At 36.7% G+C, this 6,200-nt stretch overlaps 1 long non-coding RNA gene across 1 annotated transcript; it reads left to right on the top strand.

The window, feature by feature from the left end:
- Positions 1 to 5,162: 5,162 nt before the first annotated feature.
- LOC128559500 (uncharacterized) lies at positions 5,163 to 5,967 on the top strand. The gene is made up of 2 exons (XR_008372407.1): positions 5,163 to 5,381; positions 5,637 to 5,967. It is a non-coding gene; the product is annotated as an uncharacterized LOC128559500 (long non-coding RNA).
- The last annotated feature ends 233 nt before the right edge of the window (positions 5,968 to 6,200 follow it).

Below are 6,200 nucleotides of genomic sequence, written 5' to 3'. Positions count from 1 at the left end.
GGGGGGGGGGTTGCGGGGGGATAGTGGGGGAGGTGTGTGATCAAGGTAAGGGGGTGACCAGGTGTGGGTACACAACTTCACATGTTTACAATAAATGTTCATGGAAAAGAATGAAAGAAATTTAATGAAATTCTACCAAATGGTAAGTTTGTTATGTACAAATATGTGGATTTTTATACAATTAAAGGGCAATAACTCTTAATTTACAAATAAATCCAAATGAAATTGTGTGTACACAACCACATTATGGTGATCTAAATTCTGTTTAAGTTTCATAGTTCTAGGTCAAATATATCAAAAGTTATGATGCAGAAATTGCCATATTTATAGTACCCTATATAGTTAACACTAGAAACTTCTAAGGGCCATAACTCTGGTGTTACTTGGGCAATCTGACTGAAACTTGACGGGCCGCAAGAACTCATTGTGGTGAACATGTATATGAAGTTTTAAATAAATATTCCCAACCATTTCCTAGATATGGCTCCGGATGGACGGACGGAAAGACGGAAGGACGGACGGACGGACGGAAAGACGGACGGAAGGACGGACGGACGGACAACGCCAAAACTATATCCCTCCGACTTTTGTCGGGGGATAATAAATTTTATGATGTAGGCATAGGAAATAGAGATCAATATAATTGCACCTTTACTAATCCTACCAGGTGTTCTGTATTACAAAAGTGCTTCTATTGTGACATTTTGATACAAGCAAAACTGTATTATCTGCACAATTATTTACTTACTGGTACTTCATTTTATTATTGGCTTGTTAAAAGTTAATTTTTTACCATATGTAAGTTGACAAAATCATAGGAACCATGTTTTGAGGGGTAAATCAAACACAAATGAATAATCCTAAACGTTTTTGTTGTGCAAAAATGTGTGATATCGTGTCTAAAGCAGTTTTCATTTTCCACTCAATTGTATAATTGCAAGGGAAGTAAATTAATAGATATCTCTGCTTTAAGGTAGCAGGGTACACTTCGAATTTTGGCCCCCGTCAATATTTGTTATAAATAGAACTTCGTGATTTTGGATGTCTTTAAACTAACTGCTGGTAGCTTTGTATGATCAATGAGACACCTTTTCGCGAAAAAATTCAAATCATGGAAGGGTTCTGTGCTTGTTATCAGGAACATTTTCGCTATTTTGTGAAAAAACGAGCTAGATGGGCCCCCATTGACGTTCAGTAAGGACTATTAAATTGAGAAATGCAATAAAATTGGGCATTGTTCTTGCAGCGGGATCATTGCAGGCTGTTCAAAAAGTGCAAAATTGATGATTTTGGCATGCTATTTTTCATGGATGGTGTAAACCTTTCGTTTTGATAATTTTCTTTATTCTTGTATGAGAATCCTGATCTTGCCATTAATTAAAAGCACAAAACATGCACGCAATTTATAAAATGGCCATCCTGATTCTGCTCATAAGGGAAGTGCAATATTGCGACTCGCTACATGTAAGACCGTCCGTGCCCAAAATTTCCGCATCTAAGTACTAGCCCAAGGCAAGAGTTGTCATTCTTTGTGGATCACAACTTTAAATTAAAAATTAAAACTTCTGTTATTGATATTAACAAAACTATCAAACTTCACATTTGTGAAATCCTTTTTGATTATTTCAAGGACTTGGAAATCAATTTCTAGACTTTTTTTAATGTATTACTATCATTGAAAATTTTAGGGTCTATCTCTATATGATGGTAGTTTTGTAACTAAAGCATCCAAGAAAATAGACTTCCATGATAAGAAGACTAGGTCTAAATGGTGATGTAACAGTACAAAATATAAATTGTCAAGGACCTGTATTTCAATGTATTCTTGAAAGAAAAAATGACATTATTTGTTACATGCTATTTCTCCATTTGATATACAGTAACCATATAAGGTTTTCTATTCAGATTGTGTTCTGGTTTGAATTTGTCTTCGTTTCCCTAAAATCTCTCCACTTCTTAGCTGAGGGAAGCTTAAGCCCTGACATATTTTGATATGTACTTTTAATTTGTATTTTGCACTTTCTGAACACTCTAGAGTGTTAAGCTATCTTTAATACTTTGTAAGTTTCCCTCCGGGTACCCCTTAATTTGTACTGAAGTATGAAAAAAGCCGGAACTGGTGAAAGTGCAACAAAACAACTGATAAAATCGGCTGCAAGTAACTTTCATCTGTTTTTTTTTAAATTCAGATATATCCGACAATAAATATATATTGATTTTAACAAAGAAATTTCAACTTTATTGAAATGCATTATAACAATTATGGTGCAAATCTTTCTCATTAACTCGACGCATCTTTATAACAAGAGATCACAGAGTGATCTTGGCGCCCACCAATGTGCCATTTTTGAGAATTCCAAAATTTTAAGACTTATTGACTAGCTCAAGGTAAAATTTCATTTCCGTACAAAACACTGTGCATGTGGTCAAAATTCGAAACCTGTCGCTTCAGAAATGTGAAAGTAGGTCATTATATCAATTTCAAGGACAAAGTTCTTTGTACACAAAACTATGCATGTGCATCAAGTTTGAAGGCTGTAATTTGATAAATTTGAAAGTAGGTCACTAGGTCAATCTTAAGGTCAAAGTTTATTTTGGTACACAAAACTATGCAAGTAGTCCAAATTTGAAGGCTGTAGCTTTAGAAATGTGAAAGTAGGTCACTAGGTCAAAATCAAGGTCAAATTACACTTCACAATACAAATCTATACATGTGGTCCAAATTTAAAGCCTGTATATTCAAAAATGTGAAAGTAGGTCACTAGGTCAATGTCAAAGTTTGCTTCGGTACACAATCCTATGCATGTACGTCTAAATTTGAAGCCTGTACCTATAGAAATGTGAAAGTAGGTCACTAGGTCAATCTTAAGGTCAAAGTTTATTTCGGTACAAAAACTATGCAAGAGGTCCAAATTTGATGACTGTAGCTCGAGAAATGTGAAAGTAGGTAACTAGGTCAAAATCAAGGTCAAATTTTAGTTTGGAACACAGAACTATGCATGTGGTCCAAATTTGAGGCCTGTACCTTCAATAATGTGAAAGTAGGTCACTAGGTCAATGTAAAGGTCAAAGTTTGTTTCAGTACACAAAATTATGCATGTGGTCCAAATTTGAAGGCTGTAGCTTGAGAAATGTGAAAGTAGGTTACTAGGTCAAAATGAAGGTCAAATTTCATTTCGGAACACAAAACTATGCATGTGGTCCAAATTTGAAGGCTGTAGCTCGAGAAATGTGAAAGTAGGTCACTAGGTCAAAATCAAGGTCAAATTTTATTTCGGAACACAGAACTATGCATGTGGTCCAAATTTGAAGCCTGTACCTTCAAAAATGTGAAAGTAGGTCACTAGGTCAATATCAAGGTCAAAGTTTTTTTCAGTGCACAAAACTATGCATGTGGTCCAAATTTGAAGGCTGTAGCTACAGAAATGTGAAAGTAGGTCACTAGGTCAAAATCAAGGTCAACTCATGTCAAGGTTCATCTTGCCACTCAAAACCATACAGGTGGTCCAAACTTGAATGTTGTAGGTTATTGACAAGAAGATTTTAAAAGCTTTTCCCTATATAAGTCTATATGAACCATGTGACCCCCAGGGCGGGGCCATAATTGACCCTTGGGGATGATTTGAACAAATTTGGTAGGGAACCACTAGATGATGCTACATTACAAATGCCAAAGCCCTAGGCTTTGTGGTTTGGACAAGAAGATTTTCAAAGTTTTTCCCTATATAAGTCTATGAAAACAATGTGACCCCCGGGGCGGGGCCATATTTGACCCTAGGGGAATAATTTGAACAATCTTAGTAGAAGACCACTAGATAATGTCACATACAAAATATCAAAGCCCTAGGCCCTGTGTTTTTGAATAAGAGGTTTTTCAAAGTTTTTCCCTATATAAGTCTATATAAACCATGTGACCCCCGGGGCGGGGCCATATTAGACCCCAGGGAAATAATTTGAATCATTTTGGTAGAGGACCACTAGATGATGCTTCATACCAAATATCAAAGCTCTAGGCCCTGTGGTTTTGGACAAGAAGATTTTCAAGTTTTTCCCTATATAAATCTATGTAAATTATAGAAATAAACAAAGGGCCATAACTCACTAAAGAATTGTTGAACCAGTCTGATTTTCAGGGGGACACAACTAGGGTACCAATACATCATTCTGACAAAGTTTGGTCAAAATCCCCCTAGTAGTTTCTGAGGAGATGTGATAACGAGAAATTGTTAACAGAAGGACGGACGTCGGACCAAGGATGCAGAGTGATTTCAATAGCCCACCATCTGATGATGGTGGGCTAAAAAGTGCAACGGAACCGGTCAACAAAATGTAACAGCTTGAGAATACATGTACATGATGTATGTCGAGATAACATGATGTTGGGATATGTATAATAAACTGACTAAACTGACATATAGCCAGATATGTACGGTCACGGAGAGACCCGTTCGGTTACCGTATCACCCCCTTCCCCCAGCCTTCAGGCCCTTCCCCAGCCGCATAAGGCGCCGCGCTACCGCGGCGCTTAAAACACGAAATATAGCTTCCCGCAGCGCTTAAATATCCCGCGCGGTGCCTCAATTATTAGCGCAGCGTCTTAAATCAGTCAGCGATTTCATCCCCGTGAGATACCTCAGGTAAAATCGATCGGGGTAGTTTATATGAATACACAGTGTAGCTAGCTGTTTACCGTGTACTGATAAGGGTTTAAATACGACACGTGTTGATAAAAGTCTGTGTTTTCACAAGTTTGGAGTGATTGGAAGATAATTAGTTAAGGATTATAATTAGTTTATGCAAAGAAATGGGATAACAGTTGGTGGCGGCATGCATGGGTAAGTTGATTGTTATCGAGTAATAATTAGCAGAGAAAGGCAACTGTATTAAAATGACCAGTGATTCTTTGACTGTTTGAAGTTTGAAATCATTGTTCCCGATGAACTGAAGCAAACTTTTTCGAGGATGTTTAATTACTATTGTTTAAGGTGCTAGTAATTTCTAAATATTAAACTTTATCTACTATGATTTAAACATTGATTTATTTAGAATCTCCATTTACTGAATATATTTACAGCATCATGTATGGTCCAAAGAAATTTAGAAAAAAAAAACAACAAGAAACTTATCAACAACAAAAAAGTTATGATTCATTTTGTCAAGTCATTGAAACATGTCATTGTAACTTATGTTTCATTTCAGGCTCTTTCATCACACTTCTCCCTTGAAGAAGACTGGGTGGTTATTGAATGGGCACAGGCGAAAGCCACCACAGATGAACACTTTGAGCACAATGGAGTGGATTATTGGTAATCTGTCCAAGTCTCACCCAAACCTGTGCAAAGTCGCTACAGTGGGACTGCTTCTACCAACCTCCACAGCTGGTGTGTATACATGTTCTTTCTGAAACTTGCTGCTTGCAGTAAAATACATAGTTAAACTTGAAATACAGAACCTGCTTCTGTGTGTAAAAAAGCTGCAATGGTGTTGTTAACACCCACACATATTTAACAGAAATACTGACATTGCAATTCATTGTGCAGAAGAATGTCAAATCTTAGGAACTTTTACAATATAAATCCATCCTTGGTTATCCTTGCTCTGGGAAAATAACAGATACTTTTTTTTTGTACTTTCAGATTGTGAGAGAGGTTTCAGCAGTTGAATGTGTAAAGACCACCCACTATTCACCAGTGAGCATGAAAGTGCTTAATGATTTACTCATGGTGTCCATGCAGGGACAAAAAATGAATGACTTAATTTCAGTGATGCAGTAAAGGAATGGCACAGTGCCAAAGACAAACACTTATATGGAAAAAAAATGCCTATGTGTTGTTAGTGTTAGTACAAAAGAAGTGGAAGGACATATGTGTTGTTCAAAAATACTTACAAAAGAAGTGGACATCTGTGTAGTGTATATGATATATTGATGGTTATATGATTATGTGATAATGTAGAAGTAATGAAATACATGTTGTTGTGTTTTTTTGCATATGGTATACTTAAAAAAGCACCATTTGGGTTCGATTTAAAAAAAAAAAAATGAACACGGGAGAGGATACCCCTCCCGCACCCACCCCTTATCCCGCCACGCAGACTTTACCCCAGCGCCTTAAAAAAATTCTGGGGAAGGGCCTGGCCTTAGTTCTATAAATAAACGTCGGACTTCAATATTTCATGATTTTGACATTTCATAATATAGT

Source organism: Mercenaria mercenaria, chromosome 9, assembly GCF_021730395.1.
Source record: "Mercenaria mercenaria strain notata chromosome 9, MADL_Memer_1, whole genome shotgun sequence".
Taxonomy (NCBI): Eukaryota; Metazoa; Mollusca; class Bivalvia; order Venerida; family Veneridae; genus Mercenaria; species Mercenaria mercenaria.
The sequence above is the reverse complement of the archived record's forward strand: the minus strand, read 5'-3'. Positions and strand labels throughout refer to the sequence as shown.